We start from the raw sequence: 22,851 nt of genomic DNA, 5'->3' as shown, positions 1-22,851 counted from the left end.
ACCCGAACCTCTTGTCCTTTCTGACTATTTTCTAGCACTTCAAAACACATTTGGACACTCGGAATAGCAAGTGAGACAATGCTAGCACTAACATATTAGTGGGTTGAACCACTGATCAAACAACACAAATACATCTTGATCGAGATAGAGAATGTACGGATACAACATCGAAGTCTCGGCCTCTTCTCAATGTCTCATTGTATAAAACACGGCTAAAGCACTTTCTTCTAGCAGATTGTGATCTATTTGCTTGAAAGCTGGGTACTTCTACACCAATGCCTTTTCCTCTGCCAATGATTGCCAAACCTACGGGCCCGGACTACGAGACCAGATCCTGTGTGTGGAAAGTGGACCCGAATCTGGAGCACTAGTGTAGTCTTTAGCTACAAGGTGGCCTTTTTGCCTCTATCAGTTGAAGTAGGCTCACATTTGCCTATTAGCATTCTCCATGAATCTTGCCACAAGTCTCAGCGGGGAGGTTGTGAACCCCTGCTTCTTGAGCACACGCCAGGACCTGAGGGGGTTTACGCTCAGAATCTACCCCTTTCAAACCTTCCCACCTCGACCTCTGTTAGGTCTACCAAATTTCTTCACTCTTCCTGGAGGTACCACTACGACTTGGCTCTGATTTTTCCCTTATCTTTCTCCAGTTCCTCATCTTTTTGATTTTTCTTTTTCTTTGGGAATTGCTTGATTCAATTCTTTCTAACTCAAGTGCTTAGCGAAATGAGCTCACGAAAAGTGCTGTGTCTCAATTCCACAACTTGCACCCAGGGCACGGGGTTGTTCGTCTCAAATCTCTTGCACCTTTCATGGCAGCGAGAAGGGACTAGTATAGTGGCTTAAGTGGGAGAACTCCCCTCTCATATTGCCATTACGTTGCCTTATTTATTGGACAAAGTGCACAATTTTTTGATCAACATATACATATGGGACATATTTTTGTTTTTAGAACTCTGATGAAGTCATCGATCGTCTTGGTGGTTCGACTAAGCTATGGGGATGGTCTTACCAATCATAGTATCCTTACCCAATAGTGTGATATTTAAACTAATTCCTACAGGCGGTCGACTGCCAAACACTCTATCCATCCTTTCCCAAAGTGCATTACTTTTTTGCCCTCAAAGATTCATTGCACCCCCTTAAATTCCATAATAGTATGCTAATAGCATACTTGTGGCGGAGTGGTTTCATACCGCAATTGTTTGTGGTGGAGCTTGAGCGGAGCATATCCCGCGACCATTTGTTTAAAACATGTGACCATCTAACTGTGTCTGTGTTGTGCGAGGAAACTATGGCATTTGTGGAAGTGGTGCCATAATCCATGATTTTTGTAAGTGGTGTCACCCCAGCCCCTCTGTAAGGCATAACATGATCTGAAGTAGTATGCCTGAGTGAATTACCAACTTTGTCACGATAACCATTAGTACACTACAAAGTTTTAAAGAGCTTTTCTTACTTCTTTTACAGGTGTTTGAGCCTTGTATTTACGGTGCTAAAGGGAGATTTTTTAAATTTTGGTGAGCAGCCAATACGTTTTGGATTGTTGGTGAGTTTTCTTGTGGGTTTTGGTGATTATATGTATTTTTGAGATAAACGGTTCTTCAAAAGGCACGTAAAAGCGCTCAGGTATGTTTCTCAGTCTCAGGCTCCAACGTTCCAATCAGGAAACAATGTGTTTCCACTCAGCTCAGGTCACAAGATTTCGGTGGGAGGGGTGGGATGAAGGGAGTATGTCACGCAGTAATTTGCAAGGCCAAGAATGATTTATGAATTTGTTTTACAACTATTTAATGTACAACTTTAATTTACAATGCAGCAAGACCAAGACACTATATACATACGGTGAACGTACATTACAATACAAAATGCAAAATATGGTATACTCAATATATGATGAACTCTCAATATAGCATTAGCGACCTAGTATCTTTGCCACTGTCGATCTATCTACCTGCGACAACAATGAAAAGCTATCGCTGAGTGAAATTTACTCAGTGGTGCACAATAACAATTTAAAATGCTATATATAAATCTGTTATTGACAATTCACAAATCAAATAATTCAAAATTCCATTTCACAATTTACAAAGTTCATATAACACAAATTTGATCAAATAACTAAATAACACAATTTTGCCAATCAATAACACAATTTGATCAAATAACTGAATAACACAGTTTTGCTAATCAATAACACTATTTGATCAAATAACTGAATAATACAGTTTTGCCAATCAATAACACCATTTGATCAAATAACTGAATAATACAGTTTTTCCAATCAATAACACAATTTAAGCCATGACACAAATTTTTCGAACATGCGTGTGTACATCACGATAAGGCACACTCACCCCACTAATCAAAATCAATGAGGAGGAAGCTAGCTAGATAATGAGAACTCATCCACACTCACCTCAAACTGACAAGTCAAAGAGGGAGGAATATAATCACACTCACCCCATAAATGGAGGAGGAATATAGTAATATTGTCATGCCAAGTGTGAATCAAAACAATTCCAAATCACAATATTTAAATATTTCATACAAACCACAAAATCATATTTTATCTCAAAATTTCCATTTACAAAGTAGCAACACAATAATGTCCAAATAAAATTCCCAAAGCCAAAATAATAAAAAATTATTCATAACTCATTTCTCCAAATATATTTTCTAGTAAAAGCAATGAACATAAAAAGTATTGTACCTGACACAATTTAAAACTATAATGTTCAATTAAATTTTTAAGTAGAAAATGAGAAATCAAAATTAGTTGTGCACAAACACAATTTAAAACAATAACATACATTTAATCATATGAAATATTATTCAGAGCAAAATCAGTTGAAAACTAGTTGTGCACAAACCTCTGATGACTGTCTCCTGGTCTGGACTCAGTGTTTCCTTCCCTTTTCCTGAGTCCTTGCTAACTGAGAAACACAATTTGAAGTGTTTCAGTACAAAATTAAATTGTCTCTAACAATAATGTTCGATAAGTAATTCACTGAATACCCTTATTTGCTTAATCAACCAATATATCGACCCTCGATGCATTCTAGGTAAACTAGGTTTTAGTGTCATTAACATGTCACATTCGATAGGGTTTTAGGGTTGGTACGTTTTACCAAACTCATTTCCTTATTTAGTGCATTTTAATGCAACTTGCTGGATTCGGTATACTAGTTTGACCTAGCCGGACGACCTAGTTCCCTCGGTTTTCGGTTTTCGGTCAAAACTACAAACTTGTAGATCTATGTCTTACGGAACGCGGGGCAAAATTTTAGGTCAATCCGAGTTATGTAGACCAAGTTATGGTCATTTTACTGTTGCTGGTCAAATGGCATCAAATTTGGTCATTTTAGGTCAATTTGGTCAACTTTGGTTCGGCCAGTTTTTGGACTGGAACTTGTGAAAGCTATTTGACTAGCTTCTGGTCATTTCTGGGCTTTGATGTCTTCATAAGACTTGTAGGTATGGGTCTTAACTATTAATGGTTAAAATTTCAGGTCAATTGGACCTGTTTTGAGTGAGTTATGGCCTAAAAACTAACTGCTGCCCAAATTGGTCAGTTTTCAGGTTTCAATTGCACCTAATCCGAATTGGTCATTTTTTTATGTCACCTTCCAAGCAGAATTTTGGTATGCTTTCTCAATAAAAGTTGGCAAATTTTGTGTCTAGTTTCACCTCCAATTGGTCTCATACCAATTGAGGTTACACATTTAAAGTTATAGGCTAAAATGCATACTGCCCTTAATTACCTTGCTTAAACATACATCAATGACATATTTACCTTACTATATGTCCACTACCCTTACCAATTCTGTTTTGGTACATTACCAAAACCACATATCACTTCACTTTAAAGTCATTTTGGGCAGATTACAAATATCCTCAATACACCAATTCAAACTCTAATTCACAAAGTCCAAATACAACCATAAATACACATAAACACTCCTAACTATTACATACCATTTTCACAACAATTTACATACATATTCATCAATCCTCAATGTCACAATTCACCCAATATCTTCATGAATTTAAACACTCATCAAGAAGTCCCAAGGCTGCTGAAATGCTCCATAATGCCAAAGTGTCCATAATTTCGTCAACTTCCATTTCAAGTGCACAATCACCATATACATGTGGAATTAACTACTAGGACATTAATCACCCTACTCAACATAAAATCCCATCAAATATATGTATGAATAAACCATCAAATATACAACTTCATGTCTGTCCAAAATCAGATATATCAAGAACTCCTCAAACTTGAAAATTTTCTTCACAAATCAAACACCCATAACATGTATACAAAGTTTAACAAAGCAACATTCAAAAATGTAAACTTACCTATGGTTGGAGCTTGCTAAACCTTGATTAAACTTCTTGATTTTGGTATCAAGCTCTTCCTTATGATGTGTAGACAATTTTTTATGAAGCTATCTAAGTGATTGGAGTTGAAATGGAGGAGTGGATCAAGCTCATGCAAAAACGGCAATGGAGGATTTTCTTCCTTCTCAAATTGGCATGGATGAATTCATTTGGAGAAGATGAAGTTTCAGCTTGTATTATGGACTTACACCTGCCCCATTATCCTTAGTTTATTCCTTTAGTGGTCCACTTACTCTAATTAATTCATATAATATGTTAAATTCCCACTTATTCCACATTAAACCCTTAATTCTTGCTATACACTTTAGGTACCACCAAATTAATTTTTCATTTTATTTTCTAAGTGTAATATTATTTATTTTTAATGGAAATTTAGGTCAAAAGACAATTCGGGATGTCAAATGACCATAATGCCCCCTGTTCGGGTTGCATTCCCAATTTTTCGGTAACACCAGGTTTTATCTGTTTTTCGATTTCTCACTTTTCTTTGTACTAATTATTTAATTTTTCTTTGATCTTCCTAATGATATTTATTATTCAATAAGGGTCTATTTAAGTCCAAAAAATGTTTTCCAGGGTTCCCCGCAGTCCAGGGCTAGTCAACGGTCTACGCCGTGACTTCCCGGTGTGGTCACCCATCGCTAAGGTTCTCGGCTCGACTAACTTGGTTACATTTCTTTGCTGTTATTTTTCCTTTGTTTTTCTTGTATTTTCTTTTCTTGTATTTCATTATTTTATGTCTCCTCACTCATAACGAAATGTAGTTCTAGGCATCCTAGCTGTCCAGACAGCACTGGTCACCGGAACAGTAGAATGCACTACCGAACTTAGGGGTGTTACAATTCTCCCCCCCTTAAATAAATTTTGTCTCGAAATTTTACCTAGCATTAGTCTCTGAATAGCTATGGGTGCTGTCTCCTCATATCCTCTTCACGTTCCCAAGTAGCTTCCTGGCCTGAATGATGGTTCCACAACACTTTAACTAGGTGTATCTGTTTGTTCCTCAGCTGCTTCACCTCATAAGCCAGAATTTTTATGGGTTCTTCCTCATATGAGAGGTCTGGATTTACCTCAATCTCTTCAACTGATAGTACATGAGATGGGTCGGATCTGTACCTCCTTAACATGGACACATGGAAGACACTGTGTATCCTTGCTAGCTCTGGAGGTAATGCCAACCGATATGCCAAAGGACCCACACTTTCTAGAACCTCATGTGGTCCGATGAAACGAGGACTCGATTTCCCCCTTTACGCGGATCTCATAATCCTCTTCCAAGGAGAAACTTTGAGGAATACCTTATCACCCACTGCATATTCAATATCTCTTCTTTTCAAATCAACATAGGACTTCTGACGGTTTGATGCAGCCTTGAGTCTATCTCTAATTAATATGATCTTTTCCTCTGTCTGCTGAACAATTTCTGGCCCAATCATCTTCCTTTCACCTATTTCATCCCAACATAAGGGAGTTCTGCACTTCCTGCCATACAATGCTTCATATGGAGGCATTCCAATGCTTGATTGGTAGCTGTTGTTATAAGCAAACTCAATCAAAGGCAAGTGTGTATCCCAACTACCTTCAAATTCAATCACACAAGCCCGTAGCATATCCTCCAATATCTGAATTACCCTTTTAGACTGGCCATCTGTCTGTGGGTGGAATGCTACATTCCAATGCTTGATTGGTAGCTGTTGTTATAATCAAACTCAATCAAAGGCAAGTGTGTATCCCAACTACCTTCAAATTCAATCACACAAGCCCGTAGCATATCCTCCAATATCTGAATTACCCTATTAGGTGGCCATGCATGCGTGGGTGGAATGCTATCTTTGAAGTTCAATCTAGTTCCTAGGGCTCTCGGAAGACTACCCAGAATCTAGAAGTGAACCTAGGATCCTGTCAAATACAATTGATCGGCACTCCATGCAGTTTACAATCTCATATACGCATAATCGGCCAATCTTTCTGTGCTATAGTCCATCCGGACTGGCAAAAAGTGAGCAGACTTGGTTAGTCTGTCAATTATGACCTATACTGCATCTTGACTATTCTGTGTCCTCGGAAGTTTCATCACAAAATCCATAGTTATTCATTCCCTTACAATGTTTCATAGGGTGCCGTTTGTATGCTAGCATGACACATATTATTGTGTACAAATTCTGTTAATGGGATGTATCTGTCTCATATCTCTCGGATTCAAGGACAGAAGTTCTCAGTATATTCTAGAGGGTTTATTCCATTTTACAGGTTATTATTATCATTTCATTTCATTATTTATAGGAACTCAACAAGTTTCAAAATTTACCTGAATCACTTGTTTCGACTGTCCATCCGTTTAAGGATGATAAGTCGTACTGATATCTTTAAGCTTATAGCAATTACTGTGGTACAGGTAATTCACATTAATATAACTGAGCCACTGACTCTAGCTACCTTACAAGTGTAGTCATTTGATAGGCTAGTTCTGAAGTTTTACATTTCTGACTAAAATTTTCACATTTATTTCCAGTAATAGTACTCTATTCGGGTGTAACTGTATCAATTTATAGATTACTTACAATTATTCTTAATTTACTGTATCACGAGGAAGTACGTAGCTCTACACAATAATCCCGTGTCAGTACTGTAATCTACAGCTTACAATACAAACATCGAGAACATTACATAGTCACTACGTTATAACCTCATGGACTAGGTTTTCTAACATCTTATCTTTCTCGAATCCACTAATATCCCAACCCGATTCTGATTACAATTTCCTTTAACAATTACTAACAGTAACATATTTGCCCTCATCTAGAGCAATTCTATTACTGTAACTTACTTTTAGGTCCTCTTGCCTTACATTAAGTAGGCTCGCCAATTAGCTTTATAATTTACGGTATGTTAGAAAATACTTTTAGCTAACAATTCTTCCAAAATTAATGTCAACCATACTTGTTATTGTAGTTATTATCCTAAAGGACTAGTCACTAATACATCAAAATTCATTTCCATGTAAAGGAATAACAACAGAACATATAGTTCTGACACTAACACACAACTAAGTAGTGCTGGGATCAAATAATAACTAATTGTTTCTTTCAAAAATTAAGAACTTACCAGACTACATCCAAGTTCTGCTCCTTTTACTTGGCGCATAGTGGACTCTCTGACTAGTGCGCTACTATATTCTGGTTGATTCACTGTGTTATAGTGGTGAGGAGTACCAACTCTATTTCTATCTTAACTCTGACTTTCGGTCTGTGAACTCCGAAGAGCAGATCGAGGTGGTTTAGCACAATCTTTAGCAAAGTGTCCAAGTTTTCCACAATTGTAACAGGCTCCAGAGGCTTTACGACAAATACCTCCATGTAGCTTACCACAAACATGGCAAAAACGAGCAGGATAGGAACTTCTGGTTGTTCGACGACTAGATCTTGGTGGTTTCTGCCCTGATGATCCGCCTCTATCATATTTCTGAGCTCGAGGTTCCTCAAATTCTTTTCTCTTTCCCAAATTACTGTTCGAACTCTGACCCATAGGTTTCTCCCTCTTTTCCATTTCACACTGCCCTTGTGGGGGTGGGTCTATACTTGGGCTTGGGCTGACAGATTATCAGCCATTTGTTGAAAGAAAGTGGCCATTTGCTGGGCCATTTGTGCAGTAATTTGTACCGGTAAAACTGGTACAATCAGGCCTTCGACATTTTGTGGAGCTGGGGCCTCAACTTGTTCTTCTGCCATCACAGACTGTTCTATTGTCTCATTCTTCTCATCCATTTTTTTCACAGAATTTTCTATTCCTGTACAACCAACACAAGGAGATTCCTCTCCATTAGTTCACATTTATGATGTAAATGTACTATATGTATCAAACATTTGAGCAGTTGTAGTTACCGACAAAAAGATTTCAAATTCACAGTTCAAAATTTACTTTAAAGCCATTGCTCTGATACCACTTAAACATGTCACACCCTACCCCTCTGTAAGGCATGACATGATCCCGTAGTATACCTAATGAATTATCAACTCCGTCTACTGATAACCCATTAAATATACTACAAGGGATTTTAAAAACTTTTCTTACTTCTTTCACAGTGGTGAGCACTATTTACAGGTGTTAAAAACTTTTGTGAACTGAAGTGATAGAACTAACACATTTGACTTATTTGGAATTTCTGTAAAAATTTTGGCAGAGTGCCATCTGTATTTTGGATAAAACAGTTCTTCAGAAACCCTGTAAAAAGCACTTCAATATTTTTCCAAATCTCAACACCAACAAAATTCAACACAATATTTTTCTCAACTCAATCCACAACAATTTTTCAGTATTTTCAAAGGATGAGATAAAAGAAATATAATACAAATTTTACAAGTCAAAATAACTCATAATTCACTTTACAACTTCAATGTACAATTTTAATTTACAACTGCTCAAATAATTTACAAACATATTATTACATACATACATCAGACCTATGTACATGGGTATACCTATAATATACCTGGAGCTGATCTGAAAGTGTCTTCAAAGAAACTTACTCACTGCTCTATGCGCTTCTTACCTGCGGCAGCATACAAAGCTATCGCTGAGTGGTGAACTCAGTGGTGCACAACTATAATTTAAAACATAGTACAATATACATTGACAAAATTTATAGTAAATAAATTGGGAATCTGAATACTCATCAAATTCCAAAACTCAAAATATTCGTTGCCAATAATGTAAATCATTTGTATAAATGACTTTGATCACAAAATTCAATTTATCAAATCATGACTAACCATTTAAGTAATTCCAACAAAATCAATTATATATAAACCATAATTAAAATCACAATTCTTTACCATTCAAAAGCCATTCTGTATCTCAAAAATCATTATGTATCTCAAAAGTCAATCTTTATCTCAAAACCATGTTGTATCTCAAAAACCATGCTGTAGCTCAAAAACCATGTTGTATCTCACAAATCATTCTTTATCTCACTAACTATGCAAGACTAATCCGATAGGGCCATCTTCGATGTGATTCTAACTCCCTATGGTCGGGGAGGTCGAATCAGATTCTAACTCCCTATGGTCGGGGAGGTCGAATCATCGTGCACAGTACCATCACAGTAATGAATCTTCCGCAAGGGCCATAACGATAAAATAAACTTAGATCTAACCTCAAATCAGAGGAAAATCTAAGCAAGTGCACGTACCATGGTAATCAAAACACAACAAACTCCATTGTCTTCTCAACAAATGAGAGAGACGGGTAATAACCTAGTCAAGCATCTATAGTGAGATATAAAACAATATCACAATCCTTTTAGTGAGCATAAATCACAATATAATTCGATTCAAATTCAATTCCAATATCCAATAATTTTTATGCTCATCACAATTCAAATCATAAATTTGCATTTTCCATGAAAATTACCATCACAATTCAAAACATGTTCTATCACAATTTTCCAAAACATAATTTATTCAATCCATAACAATGCTTAATACTTGTGGAAATACCATTTCACAAAGCTAAATTCATACATACTATAACAATTTCAATAATCATTGAATTAAATCAAATGCTTGTTAAACATAATACATAAGAAAAATATGTCATTTAATCATATGAAATATTCAAACAAAATTAGTTAAAAACTAGTTGTGCACAAACACAATTTAAAATAATAACATACAATTAATCATATGAAATATTATTCAGAGCAAAATCAGTTGAAAACTAGTTGTGCACAAACCTCTGATGACTGTCTCCTGGTCTAGACTCAGTGTTTCCTTCCCTTTTCCTGAGTCCTTGCTAACTGAGAAACACAATTTGAAGTGTTTCAGTACAAAATTAAATTGTCTCTAACAATAATGTTCGATAAGTAATTCACTGAATACCCTTATTTACTTAATCAACCAATATATCGACCCTCGATGCGTTCTAGGTAAACTAGGTTTTAGTGTCATTAATATGTCACATTCGATAGGGTTTTAGGGTTGGTACATTTTACCAAACTCATTTCCTTGTTTAGTGCATTTTAATGCAACTTGCTGGATTCGGTATACTAGTTTGACCTAGCCAGACGACCTAGTTCCCTCGGTTTTCGGGTTTCGGTCAAAACTACAAACTTGTAGATCTATGTCTTACGGAACGCGGGGCAAAAGTTTAGTTCAATCCGAGTTATGTAGACCAAGTTATTGTCATTTTACTGTTGCTGGTCAAATGGCATCAAATTTGGTCATTTTAGGTCAATTTGGTCAACTTTGGTTCAGCCAGTTTTTGGACCGAAACTTGTGCAAGCTGTTTGACTTGCTTATGGTCATTTCTGGGCTTTGGTGTCTTCATAAGACTTGGAGGTATAGGTCTTAACTGTTCATGGTTAAAATTTCAGGTCAATTGGACCTGTTTTGAGTGAGTTATGGCCTAAATACTAACTGCTGCCCAAATTGGTCAGTTTTCAGGTTTCAATTGCACCTAATCCGAATTGGTCTTTTTTTTATGTCACCTTGCAAGCAGAATTTTGGTATGCTTTCTCAATGAAAGTTGGCACATTTTGTGTCTAGTTTCACCTCCAATTGGTCTCATACCAATTGAGGTTACACATTTAAAGTTATAGGCTAAAATGCATACTGCCCTTAATTACCTTGCTTAAATATACATCAATGACACATTTGCCTTACTATATGTCCACTTCCCTTACCAATTCTGTTTTGGTACATTACCAAAACCACATATCACTTCACTTTAAAGACATTTTGGGCAGATTACAAATATCCTCAACACACCAATTCAAACTCTAATTCACAAAGTCCAAATACAACCATAAATACACATAAACACTCCTAACTATTACATACCATTTTCACAACAATTTACATACATATTCATCAATCCTCAATGTCACAATTCACCCAATATCTTCATGAATTTAAACACTCATCAAGAAGTCCCAAGGCTTCCGAAATGCTCCATAATACCAAAGTGTCCATAATTTCTTCAACTTCCATTTCAAGTGCACAATCACCATATACATGTGGAATTAACTAGTAGGACATTAATCACCCTACTCAACATAAAATCCCATCAAATATATGTATGAATAAACCATCAAATATACAACTTCATGGCTGTCCAAAATCAGATATATCAAGAACTCCTCAAACTTGAAAATTTTCTTCACAAATCAAACACCCATAACATGTATACAAAGTTTAACAAAGCAACATTCAAAAATGTAAACTTACCTATGGTTGGAGCTTGCTAAACCTTGATTAAACTTCTTGATTTTGGTATCAAGCTCTTCCTTATGATGTGTAGACAATTTTTTATGAAGCTATCTAAGTGATTGGAGTTGAAATGGAGGAGTGGATCAAGCTCATGCAAAAACGGCAATGGAGGATTTTCTTCCTTCTCAAATCGGCATGGATGAATTCATTTGGAGAAGATGAAGTTTCAGCTTGTATTATGGACTTACACCTGCCACATTATCCTTAGTTTATTCCTTTAGTGGTCCACTTACTCTAATTAATTCATATAATATGTTAAATTCCCACTTATTCCACATTAAACCCTTAATTCTTGCTATTCACTTTAGGTACCACCAAATTAATTTTTCATTTTATTTTCTAAGTGTAATATTATTTATTTTTAATGGACATTTAGGTCAAAAGACAATTCGGGATGTCAAATGACCATAATGCCCCTGTTCGGGTTGCATTCCCGATTTTTCGGTAACACCGGGTTTTGTCTGTTTTTCGATTTCTCACTTTTCTTTGTACTAATTATTTAATTTTTCTTTGATCTTCCTAATGATATTTATTCTTCAATAAGGGTCTATTTAAGTCCAAAAAATGTTTTCCAGGGTTCCCCGTAGTCCAGGGCTAGTCAACGGTCTACGCCGTGACTTTCCGGTGCGGTCACCCATCGCTAGGGTTCTCGGCTCGCTTAACTTGGTTACATTTCTTTGCTATTATTTTTCCTTTATTTTTCTTGTATTTTCTTTTCTTGTATTTCATTATTTTATGTCTCCTCACTCATAACGAAATGTAGTTCTAGGCATCTTAGCTGTCTGGACAGCACTGGTCACCGGAACAGTTGAACGCACTACCGAACTTAGGGGTGTTACAAATTTGACTTGAATAGTGTAGTGAATAGTAACTCGAAACAAAAAATTTCAAGAACATCGAATTTAGCACGTTAGAGCCAGGTAAAAGTGAAGTTAAATTTATTATTGGATTTATGCTAAGTTATGGTACTGAAACACTATGAAATTGTGTATTTCAGTGGAAAAGAATACCGGGACAAAACCCGAGGAGTCGAGTCAAGGCCAACAGGCGACTCGTTTGAGGTTTGTGCACAACTTATACTTTTTATAATTATCTTCTGCATATTGTTTTGAATAATGTGAAAAATTGAATTATGGAATTCTTATGATGTTTGATTTAAATTGTGAAAGTTATTGTGTATATTTGAAATGAAAATGTTTAGCAAATTGTTAAGATAAGTTTTGAAACCACAGTGTCATGACCATATATTTGGACACCTCAGTAGCATGACTAGTGGGGGTAATTAGTTTCGAATTTTGATTCCTCATCTGGAGAAGTGTTGAGGTGTGCCAGTAGAAGAGGATGTGAATGGATATCCATATATTTGAGCTAGCTAGCCTTGTGATGTGATTTCTCTTTAGCCTCTGGCTATTGAGATTCTATTTGTTTCGAATGGCATGATCTAACTATGGATTTTATGAAATGTGTTTTGATTCTTCGAAATGAACTTGGTTTGCATTAAAATTTCATAATTCATGTTTTGTGTTTAATGCTCATGTTTAGTTAAATTTTTGAATAAATGTGATTTATATTCTGCGTAAAGATTATTTTAGTATGTTGTGCACCACTGAGTCCTAGTACTCAGCGATAGCTTTATTCTTTGTCATGATTTAGAGACTAGAGGAGTAGCGGTAAAGTCTTGAAGATTGAGGATCATTCAGCTTGAAGTCTTCGGGTATAATTTATACCCTAACTGTAAATATTTCTTTTGATGTATATATATTGCACATAAATGTATGGACATGTAAAAATGGGTCTTGAGCAGTTTGTATAAAATTTGTATAAAGTTGTAATATATATTGTAGTTTGAAACTCTCTTAATGTAAATTTTGTAAGAATGTATATAAATTGTTTTGTCTCTAATGAAATATGAGTACAACTATTTTATTTAATTTAAATGAAATGTGTTGCTAGTATGTTGAGGATTATTGAATTTTGAACTTGAGAAATTTATTGAAATGATTGTGAAATTGATTGAGTTTGATTGTGAAATTGAAGTAGTGGTTGAGAAAAATTTTTAGAAGTGCTTTTTACAGGTATTTGAAGAAAACTGTTTTCTCAAAATACAGAGGGAACTCTGTCAAAATTTTTATAAAATTTGTGAAAAAATAAAATGGACCAAAAATATTAACTAGTTTTAATTTTAACTAAATGTTTTAAATACTTATTAGAAAATGCTAACCACTTATTAAAAATAAGAAAATTATTTTAAAATCCCTTGTAGGGTACTTAATGAGTTATCGGTAGGTGAAGTTCGGTAGTTCATTAGGTATTCTATGGGATCATGTTATTCCTTACAGTGGGGTAAGGTGTGACACATAAGGTGGCCTTAAAACTGCCCAAAAATTCTAGCGTGGTGTCTTTGTATGCTGGAAATTGGAGTTAGGTGAACCTTGTCCACCCAACGCTATTGAGTAGCCCATTGATTTCATTTTGCAGCCCGATCTACTCCAGCAACAGAAAATCCATGTATTTGGTGGAGCTTATTTTCCAGGCATGAAGCTGGGTGCACATTTCCTTATGGGCATCATCACGGAATCCCCAAGGAATGGAGATTTCAGGTTGTGGAGTAGCTTATGGTTGGGGTTGTGGTGGAGGATGGTTGGTTGAGATGGTTGGGGAGAGGCTATCCTTGTTCTTGGGCGTTGGGGTGGAGGCTGAGGTGGAGAAGGTGAGGATTCTCCTCTTTGCCTCGAGGAAGAGCCGATTCTTCTTGCAGATCTCTTTGCAGGAGCCATTGATGAGTTTTTGGGAAGGAAAAGAGTAGGGTTTGGTGAAGGGAGATGAGATTTGAGAGGTTTTTATAGGCTAGGAGGGGTAGAGATAAAGGGTTTTGTCTTTATGAATGGTTTTAATGCTAGGCTTGCATTTAAAGAGTCATTAGAACTCTATGTTTCGTGCGTTTCACGCCCCAGGAGTAGCGTCTACAACAAAGTACACGGGTCATGTATCACTACATGGGTCTCGACATGTAGGGCCGTGTAAATTTCTGCCCGAAAGTTTCAAATTCTGTCGTAGTACACGGCTCGTGTAAATGAGCTCTGGGACCCGTGTAACTTTCTGTCTCCCAAGTTGTTTTACTAGATATATTACATGGGTCATTTCAAATACAAGGAGGCCCGTGTAACTCTCTAGCTTTAAGTTTTTCTGCTAGAGACATTGCACGGTCCATGTAAATTAGGCTATGGACCCGTGTAACTTTCTGTCTCCCTCAGAGTTAAAAATATAAGAAATTTACGGACTTGCAGAAAGTTACATGGGGCATGTAAAACGAGTACACGACCTTTGTAATTTTCTGATTTTCCAAATTTTTGTCAAATGAAAAATTTTATCATCCCAACACATGAAATGGATGTAAAGTTTAGCAATAGAGCTACTTCCCTAGTTTTGTCCAAATTTCTCTTTTGTGGTTTTGACTTGGTGATTCCTTTCCTCTCTCATTCTCTACTTCCCTTTCCAAAAAAAAATCCTACAAAATGAAATGCTAATGAGTATAAAACAAAAATCAATATGAAAAGGGAGAAAAAAAGAAAAGTTCAGAGAAATTTTTGGGTTGCCTCCCAAAAAGCACTTGTTTATGTTTTTAGCTGGACTTTGCTTGTTTATGGTCTGTCGGTAGGATAGTCGAGGGTGCAATTGACTCCCATTTCTATGGGTTCTCCCTGAAAGTAAGGCTTCAGCCTCTGCCCATTGACCTTAAATGCACCTGAGGTTTGGCTCCACACTTTTACTACTCTATGTGGGAAGACTTGGGTGACCTTGAAAGTTCCGAACCATCTTGATTTTAGCTTCCCTGGAAAGAGTTTCAATCTAGAGTTGAATAAGAGGACAAGATCTCCTTCTTTTATTTCTTTCCTTGCTATGCACTTGTCATGCCATCTTTTGGTTTTATCCTTGAAAATTTTGGCGTTTTCGTATGCATCCTGTCGGATTTCTTCCAACTCATTCAGTTGTAGGAGTCTTTTCTCACCAGCAGCTTTGAGGTCAAAGTTTAGGATCTGAATTGCCCAGTAAGCTTTATGCTCAAGTTCAATAGGGAGGTGACATGATTTTCCATAAACCAATCGGAAGGGTGCTGTGCCAATCGGGGTTTTATATGCAGTGCAGTATGCCTATAGTGCATCATTTAACTTCATGCACCAGTCCTTCCTGGATCTGTATACATTTTTCTCCAGAATCTGCTTCAGTTCCCTGTTTGAGATTTCTACTTGACCACTGGTTTGAGGATGATAAGGTGTGGCCACCTTATGAGTCACTCCATACTTTTTCCGTAGTGTTTCGAATTGTTGGTTGCAGAAGTGACTTCCTCCATCGCTGATTATTGCTCATGGTTTGCCAAATCTTGTGAAGATGTTCTTCTTAAGGAACCTTGTTACCACTCTAGCATCGTTGGTTGGTGTCGCAATTGCTTCTACCCATTTTGACACATAGTCAACTCTAACCAGAACATGTTTGTTTCCACGGGAATAGGGAAATGGGCCCATGAAGTCTATTCACCATACATCAAACAATTCTATGTCAAGTATACCATGCAGTGGCATTTCATTCCTTCTTAAACTGTTACCTGTTCTTTGGCATTGATCACAAGTAAGCACAAAGGATCTTACATCCTTAAACAAATGTGGCTAGTAAAACCCTGCTTGCAAAATCTTGGCTATGGTTTTTTAGGTGCCGAAGTATCCTCTATATAGTGATGAATGGCAGTGATGAATGATACTTTCCATATCTTACTCTGGTATGCATCTCCATATCAGCCCATCATTACATCTCTTGTACAGTAGAGGTTCCTCCCATATGTAATATCTCACATCATGTAGGAATTTCTTCCTTTGCTGATAAGTCATGTTTGGAGGCAGTACCCTACATACAAGAAAATTAACAAAGTCAGCGTACCATGGAGCCTTAGAGAATGTAAGTAATTACTCATCAGGAAATGAATCATCAATTGGCAAATCTTCAAAGTCCTTTATGTATTCCAATTTTAGTATGGAAAGATGCCAAACGGATCTGAAAATGTAGTAGCTGAATGGCAAATCTACTACATTTTCGGATCCTTTTTTATCCTTGATTTCAAGGTCAAATTCTTACAGGAGTAGAATTCATCGAATCAACCTTGGTTTTACTTTCTTCTTGTTCAAAAGGTACCGGATTGCAGCATGATCTGTGAATATAATGACTTTTGACCCAATGAGGTAAGATCTGAACTTGTCCATTACAAATAACACTGCTAGGAATTCCTTCTCTGTGGTGGCATAATTGATTTGCACATCATTGAGTGTCTTGCTAGCATAATAAATAGCATGGAGCTTTTTATCTTTTCTTTGCCCGAGCACTGCTCCAACTGTAAAGTCACTCGCGTCGCACATCACCTCGAATGGTAGCTCCCAATTTGGTGGCTGCATTATTGGTGCTGATGTCAGGGCCTCTTTGATCCTGTTAAAGGAGACAAGGCAATTTTCATCAAAATAAAAGGGAACATCTTGACTTAATAAATGGCTTAGCTATTTTGGTGCTGATGTAAGTAGCTTAGCTATTTTGGAAAAGTCCTTGATGAATCTTCTATAGAATCTTGAATGTCCCAAAAAGCTTTGCACTCTGTTGACTGATGTTGGGGGTGGCATGTTTTCAATGATCTCAATTTTTACCTTATCAACTTCAATTCCTCTTTCTAATATCAAATGTCCTAGATCTATGCCTTCCCTTACCATAAAGTGGCATTTTTCCCAATTTAGGACCTGGTTTGATTCTTCACATCTTTGCAACACCTTAGATAAATTAGCTAGGCAATCATCAAAAGTAGTTCCATAGACAGAAAAATCATCCATAAAAACTTCCATGATATTTTCAATGTAATCATAAAAGATAGCTATCATGCATCTTTGAAGGTAGCAGGGGCATTACAAAGACCAAAAGGCATTCTCCGATATGCAATCCTGAATACCCATCTAGATAACACAAATAAGAGTGTTTCGCTAACCATTCTAACATTTGGTCGATGAAGGGGAGAGGGAAATGGTCTTTTCTAATAGCACTGCTCAATTTCCTATAATCTATGCACATTTGCCAACCAGTTACTACTCTAGTAGGGATTAGTTCATTGTTTGCATTTTGGATAACAGTTGTCCCACCTTTCTTAGGAACTACATGTACTGGACTAACCCATTTACTATCAGAAATTGGGTACATGATACCTGCATTTAATAGTTTTAAAATTTCTTTCTTAACTACTTCTTTCATGTTTGGGTTAAGTCTTCTTTGGTGTTCGATCATGGGTTTACTATTTTCTTCCATGGGTATCCTATGCATGCAAATCGAAGGGTTGATTCCCTTCAAGTCTTCTATTTTATACCTTATGGCTTTGCTATGGATCCTAAGTTCTCTTAATAATTTTTTCTCTTCTAACTTAGACAAGCTAGCATTGTTTATAACAGGATATTTAGAATTTGAGTCCAGAAATGCGTACCTTAGTGAGGAGGGAAGAGGTTTAAGCTCTATCTGTTTAGCGTTTTCCTGGAGCTTACCTTTGGTTTGTTCCTCCTTCAACTTCTCCATCTCTGAAGCCTTAGTCAAGGGTAGGGGTGGATGTGCTGCTAACTGTTGTGCACAGGTTGCTATTTCTGTATTTTCATCATCCACTGTGTGGCTGTGCACAATACATGCTTCAAGAGGATCTTTAAGATGTGTCTTATGAAATTCCTTTTCAACTTGTTCTTTAATTATGTTAACCTTGAAGCATTCATCAGGCTCAAATTTGTGTTTCATTATGTCGAATAAGTTGAACTCCACTTCTTTTTCTCCTACCTTAAGGGTTAGTCGCCCATTTTTGACGTCTATGATGGCTCCGGCGGTTACTAAGTCTTCCTAAGATGATAGGAATTTGAACATCTTCTTCCATCTCAAGGACAACAAAGTCCACTGGAATGAAGAATTTGCCCACTTTGATAGGAATGTTCTCAAGTATTCCCACATGATATTTAACAGATCGATCAGCCAATTGCAATGAGATTGTTGTGGGTTTCAGTTCTCCGATCTCCAGCATTTTGCGTATTGATAGAGGCATTAAACTGGCGCTTGCCCCAAGATCGCAGAAGGCCTTGTCTATTTTCTTATTACCAATGAGGCAAGGTATGGAGAAGCTTCATGGATCCTTCAACTTTGGAGGCAGTTCGTTTTGCAGTATGGCACTGCATTCCTCTATTAGAGCTATTGTTCCATAGTCATCTAGCTTTCTTTTCTCTGACAGAATTTCCTTAAGAAATTTTGCATAGGATGGCATCTGAGAAAGTGCTTCAGTGAAGGAGATGTTGATGTAAAGTTTCTGTTAAACCTCCAAAAACTTTCCAAACTGCTTGTCCAATTTGGCTTTCTGAAATCTCTGAGGAAAAGGTAGGGGAGGTTGGTATGGCTCTGGTAATTTCTTTGTTTTCCTTGCTTCCTCTTCCTGATCTTTCTTAGCTTCTTCCTCCTTTTTCTCTGCTTGGCCTTTAGATTTTTCTATGGTTTCCTCTGTCGGTTCTACCTCTGGTTGTACTAGAGTTCTCCCACTCCTCAGTGTAACTACCTTACAATGCTCCCTTGAGTTCATTTCTGGTTGGCTAGGCAGTTTGCCAGCAGCCTTACTTAAAGAACTTGCTTGCTGAGTGATTTGATTCTCTAGCATCTTGTTGTGAGTAGCAAGTTGGTCCACTCTGGAAGTCAGCTATTTAATCAATTCATTTTGTTGTTGTTGAGCTGCTAGGAATCCTTCCATCATGGTTTCCATGGCCATTTTCAGTTCAGGTTGTTAAGGTTGGAAAGGTAGTGATGGCTGTGCAAAGTTTTGACCTCTGTTCTGAAATCCATGGGGTACTGGTGGTTTGTACCCTTGTTACTTGTTTATTGGCTGGTTCTGCTAATTGGACCATGAGAAATTTGGGTGGTTCCTCCATCCAAGGTTATAAGTATTTGAATATGGATTGTTGGGCTGCCTCTGGTTGAAGTTTCCTCCATTATTCACATAGTTCATCTGTTCTATGGAGGGTTCATTGAAATTGTTGTATTCTGAACTCATGTATCCTTCTCCATAGCTATCCTCATGTTGACTATTTGTACCAACTGTGTTGGCTTGCATTCTTTTGAGTCTCTTTGTGAGCTAATCAAATTGAGCATTTATCATGCTTAGGGTGTCTACTTCTACGACCCCTGCAGTTCTCTTTGCATTTCCTCTTTCATTTGACCACTTATAATTATGGTATGCAACCCTTTCTAGAAGTTTAGGTGCTTGTGTCACTGTTTTCTCCATCAGATCACCCTCTACAGCTGAATCAACTATGCTCCATGTAGAGGGTAGTAATCCATTGTAGAAATTTTGCACTAATAGCCAATCCTCTATGCCATGGTGTGGACATTCCCTCTACAGGTCTTTATATCTTTCCCATGCGTCATAGAGTGATTTTCCTTCCTTTTGTCTGAAGGTGTTGAGCTCAAGCCTCAGTTTTGCAGTCTTTGCAGGTGGAAAATACCTTGCCTGAAAAGCTTGAGAGAGGTTTTCCCAAGTGGTGAATGTTCCAGCCAATTGAGAAAGCAACCACTTCCTTGCTCTATCCCGAAGGGAGAATGGGAATGCTCTGAGTCTTATTGCTTGATCAGACACTCCATTCATCTTGAATGTGTCACATAGGGCAAGAAAGCACTAGAGGTGATAGTGTGGGTCTTCTGTTGGTGAACCTGCAAACTGGGTTTCTTGAATCATTTGGAGCCATGCTGGTTTTAATTCAAAGTTATGGGCTTCCATTGTGGGTCTAGTGACACTGGGTAGAAATCCTTGGACAGATGGAGCTCCGTAATCTCTCAAGAGTCTTGGTTTGTCATTATTATTGGAATTTCATGTTCTCCTTGACCGTGCTCTTGATGTTTCCTTTCCCTCCTGATGGCTTTCGGAGTTCTGTCTATCTCCAGATCACAGTCCAAAATTTCTTCTTTGGCCATGTTCTGGTCATATACAAGATCGGCACCTGAGAGAAAAGAAGAGAAATACAACCAATAAAATAAAATTAGATAATAAATATAATTGCCTAAATAAGCTAAATTTCCTATCGCTTGATATTACGAAAACCAAAAAAAAAATCCCTAGCAACGGCGCCAAAAACTTGTTTCGTTGGTTTTACAACCCTACAAGTGCACGGATCGCTAACAAGTAATAAAGTGATGAGTAAATTATCATTCCCACGAGGATTTTGTTTAGCAAGTACCAATGTACACAGTAATTTTGATTGTCTAGGCTATCGAATACTTAGGGAATGAAGTTTGTTAACCTAGCTGCCGCATAGTACACGGCCCGTGTGTCACTACACAGGTCCTGGCATGTAGGGCCGTGTAAATTTATGGAGTGGAACTGCGGAGTCTTGCATTGGCATAGAGAGTTGCACGGGTCTGCGCCAACTGCACGAGCCTGGTTACACAGGCCGTGTACTATTGTTGCCATAAGGTTCTTCAAGCTTGCGCCTGGTAGAGACTTATATGGGTCCCTGCAGATTGCACGGGTCTAATTACATGACCCGTGTTGTAACACCCCTATGTTCGGTAGTGCGCTCTACTATTCCGATGACCAGTGTTGTCCGGACAGCTAGGATGCCTAGAACTACACTTCGATATGAGTGAGGAGACATAAAATAATGAAATAAAAGAAAAGAAAATACAAGAAAAACAAAGGAAAAATAATAGCAAAGAAATGTAATCAAGTTAAGCGATGGGTGACCGCACTGGGAAGTCACGGCGTGGACCGTTGACTAGCCCTGGACTGCAGGGAACCCTGGAAAACATTTTTAGGACTTAAGTAGACCCTTATTGAAGAATAAATCTCATTAGAAAGATCAAAGAAAAATTAAATAATTAGTACAAAGAAAAGGGAGAAATCGAAAAATAGACAAAACCCGGTGTTACCGAAAAATCGGGAATGCAACCCGAACAGAGGCATTATGGTCATTTGACATCCCGAATTGTATTTTGACCTAAAAGTACATTAAAAATAAATAATATTATACTTAGAGAATAAAATGAAAAATTAATTTGGTGGTACTTAAAGTAAATAACAAGAATTAAGGGTTTAATGTGGAACAAGTGGGAATTTAACTTATAATATGATTATTTGTGTGAGTGGGCCACTAATGAATAAACTAAACATAAAATGGGGCAGATGTCAGTCCACTATACCAGCTGAATACTTCATCTTCTCCATTTCCCTTAACCTAGCCGAATTGAAGGAAATGAAAACCACCATTGCCGTTTTTGCATGAGCTTGATCAACTCCTCCATTTCAACTCCAATCACTTAGATAGCTTCATAAAAAATTGTCTACACATCATAAGGGAGAGCTTGATACCAAAATCAAGAAGTTTAATCAAGGTTTAGCAAGTTCCAACCATAGGTAAGTTTACATTTTTTCAATATTGTTTTGTTAAACTTTGTGTACATGTTATGGTTGTTGGATTTGTGAAGAAAATTTTCAAGTTTGAGGAGTTATTGATATGTTCATTTTGGACAGCCATGGAGTTATGTATTTAAGGAAATATTTATACATATATTTGATGAGAAATGATGTTGATTAGGGTGATTTAATATCCTAGTAAATTATTCCACATGTATATGGTGATTATTGCACTTGGAATGGAAATTGATGAATTGTAGGACACTTTGGCATGGTGAAGATTTCCGGAAGCCTTGGGACTCTTGGATAAATGTATGTGTTTATGAAGGTATTGGCAGAATATTGACATTGAGGATTGATGGATATGTATATAGAGTGATTGTGTAAAGTGTATGTAAGAATTAGTAATGTTTAGGTTTATATGTGATTGTACTTAGACTTTGTAAATTTGAGTTTTAATTGGTGTATTGAGGATAATTGTAATCTGCCCAAAGTGACTTTCAAGTGAAGTGGTATATGGTTTTGGTAATGTACCAAAACAGAATTGGTAAGGGAAGTGAACATATAGCAAGGTAAATGTGTCATTGATGTATGTTTAAGCAAGGTAATTAAGGGCAGTATGCATTTTAGCCTATAACTTTAAATGTGTAACCTCAATTGGTATGAGACCAATTGGAGGTGAAACTAGGCACAAAATGTGCCAACTTTCATTGAGAAAGCATACCAAAATTCTGC

General features: G+C 37.1%; 1 non-coding gene across 1 annotated transcript; it reads left to right on the top strand.

The window, feature by feature from the left end:
• The first annotated feature begins 20,080 nt into the window (after positions 1-20,080).
• LOC131178211 (small nucleolar RNA R71) lies at positions 20,081-20,187 on the top strand. The gene has a single exon (XR_009147344.1). It is a non-coding gene; the product is annotated as a small nucleolar RNA R71 (small nucleolar RNA).
• Positions 20,188-22,851: the final 2,664 nt, after the last annotated feature.

The sequence above is a fragment of the Hevea brasiliensis genome, chromosome 2 (genome assembly GCF_030052815.1).
Source record: "Hevea brasiliensis isolate MT/VB/25A 57/8 chromosome 2, ASM3005281v1, whole genome shotgun sequence".
In the NCBI taxonomy this organism is placed as follows: Eukaryota; Viridiplantae; Streptophyta; class Magnoliopsida; order Malpighiales; family Euphorbiaceae; genus Hevea; species Hevea brasiliensis.
Note: the sequence above shows the minus strand (reverse complement) of the source record. Positions and strands in the feature narration are given on the sequence as shown.